A 3,538-nucleotide genomic window follows, 5' to 3' on the forward strand; every position below is an offset into this window, starting at 1 on the left:
GGTCTCTGGAAGTAGTTTTGAAAGAATAAAAAGATTTAAATGGATTAAAATGGATTTTAGCCAGTAGTTCTCAAACTTTTTGGTTTCAGGAACACTCTATACTCTTAAAAAATTCTGGGTTATTCACAAAAAAACCCTTTTGTTTATGTGGGTTACATTCATCAATATTGACTGTATTAGAAATCAAAACATCATAGTATTATTAGAAAATAGTTTGACCTTGTGGGCCCTCTCAAAGGGTCTCAGGGATCCAGGAGTCCCTGGACAACATTTTAAGAATTGTTGGTTTAATCCAACCCTCTTATCTTAGATGTAAGGAAAATGAGACCTAGAGAGGTAAGATTATTTTTTTTTTTAGTGTCATATTCAGTAAATAGCCAAGCCAGGATTCAAATTCAGGTCCAATATGGAATGGAAGTAGCAAGTTAACCCAATCACCATAACTCTTCAAGTAGATCTTGGATGGCTCTTGTCAGGAATGTTGTTAAGTGGATTCTTGTTCAGCTGTGCATAAAGCTAGAAAACTCTGGAAGTCCTTTCAAATGTAGGAATTCTATGAAATGACTTGCCTAAAGCCATACTGAAATAGTTGGTAGCAGAGCCAGGATTAAAATGCAGGCATCCTGATGTCTAAGTCCAGTTTCCTTTTATTTTTTCCAATGTAAAACCTAAACCTATCAGATGTTATTCAGTGGCATCAGTGATTTGAATTGCCCACTTATGGTCTAAACCAGGGGTGGAGAACCTGCAGCCTTGAGGCCACGTGTAGCCTTCCAGGTCCTTGGGTGTGGCTTTTTGACTGAGTCTAAGTTTTATAGAACAAATCCTTTTATTAAGGGGATTTATTCTATGAAGTTTGGATTCAGTCAAAGGACCACACTTGAAGACCTAGAGGGCCATGTGTGGCCTCGAGGCCACAGGTTCCCCACCCCTAATATTGCCTTGTTAAATTCATGTAGTCTACTGGTTATGTTTTTATCCTCTTATTCTCAGTTTAGTTCTGGTTGTCAGCTTGAATTTTAATGCATTTCTGACTGAAGAATGTTCTGAGTCATCTATCTAAGAAGATCATGTTAACATTTTTACAAGTAAAATAGAAAAAAAATATATCTATGTACTCACTCATTAAAACCATTGTTGATAGATAAATAGAATAGAAGATAGAAAGTCAGAAAGATATATCAATGCATATGTTTATCCAAAGCTGAGGTCATTCCATCTGGATATAACACTTACCTAGGCCAGTGCCAACATGATTTCTTGGATGAATCCTTGAGGTTAAAAGGCAGAACATCCTTTTCTAAGTACATTCTTTGTCTGTAATTGCACAGAGAATTATATATACAATTTCTCTCCTCTTTACTTTCATACATATCAGAGTTATCAATTATATGGATATGTACATGGCATCTAGCTAATAGCATAAGAGACAAACTAGTTCATTTCTTCTCTGTCTGTTAAGCTTCAGACACTATTTATGATTGTCCTAAGTGAACTTTGAAATCCAGAGCAAGGTAAGAGAGTAATAATCTGTGCCATTTTATCAGAAAAGAAGGTTCATAGCTTTCATAACACACCAAGCTAAGGACATGAACTGGCCTAGCTATATAACATAAATGCTACAATTACATGCAAGTTGTATTGAGGACTAAGTAACCAGGTAGATTATTTCCACTTTGTTAAGTATTGTCCCATCATGATATAGTAAAAGTCTATCAACTCTCATAAGGAATAATGCTGCTTAAAAATATTTTTCTAATCAGATAAAAGATTATTCTTAGGATTAATGAGAGCATATACCTCTATTTTTCAGACATCCCATGCTCAGCTTCATTTATGGTACATATTGGCTTCAAGATTCACTTTGTAAAAAATATCTATGTCTAGAGACCTATTGTCATAGAGAGCCTTTCACTTCCTTCTTGTCCTTATGAAGAGCCAGAATCACTTTCCTGAAGACTTTCTCACTCAATCCATGCCATCTATCTTCATAAAAGTTTCCCAAGGGTTCAGATGGGAGGGTAAGACCATTATACTTTTATTTCAAATTCATGGTCCTGTGATCACTGTCTTCTATCAGACATAATTGGCTCTTTCAAAGCCTCTTCATGAAGCATTCTCAGGATTCCTATTCAAGTCACAAGTGTTCTGTTCAGGACATCACCACATTCTTTGATTTAAAGTGTGTGGTATCTGATTGCAAGTTCAATTGATTCATTGCAAGGTATTTGCTTATAGTCCTTAGTTAAGTAATGCTGCCAATGAACTAACTTTCTTTGCCAACTATCTATGTGATTAGGGAAATTAATTTATCAGCCAGGTGAACACTTCTTTAATGTTTTCTTGCTTTGAACTCAATTCTTTAATTTTGTTCTGCATTAAGATTATTTATTCTTCAGACTTTCGAGTCCATGTGATACTCAACAATAATAATCTTGGGACCTTGGTAAGTAGTGCCTTTTTAATTATCAGAGTGAAAGAAGATGCAAAGAAACCTATGCTATTCAAGTATCATAACTACAGGTGTGTCTCACTACACTTCTCATGTTCAAAGCTAGGACCACTTGAACACTACCTGTTCCAAGGTGTCAGGCTAATCTTCTTCTCCACTAAGAGGAATGAAAAAGGATCTTGGGCACTGAAGTCATGGACATGAAGAACTCTAGCATGGTTACTCCCAAAAGAACTGTCTTATCTGTCAATGCAAGAAAAATTAAGGACAATGTTGCAGATTGGCACAATTTATTATTGAAATGGTGACTCTCAACAATATGGGGTTTTCTGTTGCAAACAAAATGGGAAACATCAAAATCAGTCCACTTACTGAAGACAAGGTAGAGCTAGAATGCAACAGCATTGCTTCTGGCTTTCATTCTCAAACATCCAAAATAGAATGAGGAACTTGAGATGTTGTGCAAAGAACTTCATGACACCTTGGAAAACTTGGCTTGAAAATGGAAAAGCTAATATCAACCGCTAAAGGAATTTGTAACCTAGAAAATTACCATCATGGAAATGGAAATTATCAAACACCTCTTTTCCATACATGGCCCATTACCTACTTCTATGAAGTTTCCCATAAGCTTCCAGAAATGTACAAGAAAGAAATGCTCCTCAAACACATCATTGTGGAAGAACTCACTCATGCTATGAACCAGGATCTCATTTTATGCTACTTTTCTATATGGTTGTACCAGACCTATATTGAGAACAGCAGGCTTGATGTGGAAAACATGCTACTTGAAACTGGACATTGAACATTATAATTTTTCCAAAACCATTTCATTAAGTCCAAACTCCCCAAACCAAAATGAACCTTTCTTACCAGGTCTTATGATATAGGCCCATTGCTGCCTCATACATGTCTTTCCAAGGTCACAGCTCTACTTCTTTTCTCACTTGCAGAATGAGTTGTTTCAATTCCACCTTAACACCACTCTGGTAGTAACTTTTAAAGTTGATGCTAGTCATCCATTCAGTACCTACTTTTAAAACCATGACCCTCCTTAATTTGACAAAAGTTACTAGGAAAACTGAT

At 36.0% G+C, this 3,538-nt stretch overlaps 1 pseudogene; it reads left to right on the top strand.

Annotated features, from left to right (window-relative positions):
• The first annotated feature begins 2,667 nt into the window (after positions 1–2,667).
• Positions 2,668–3,257, top strand: LOC114045225 (annotated as a pseudogene).
• Positions 3,258–3,538: the final 281 nt, after the last annotated feature.

This window comes from Vombatus ursinus, unplaced genomic scaffold (genome assembly GCF_900497805.2).
Source record: "Vombatus ursinus unplaced genomic scaffold, bare-nosed wombat genome assembly UNPS02014778.1, whole genome shotgun sequence".
NCBI classification, from domain to species: domain Eukaryota; kingdom Metazoa; phylum Chordata; class Mammalia; order Diprotodontia; family Vombatidae; genus Vombatus; species Vombatus ursinus.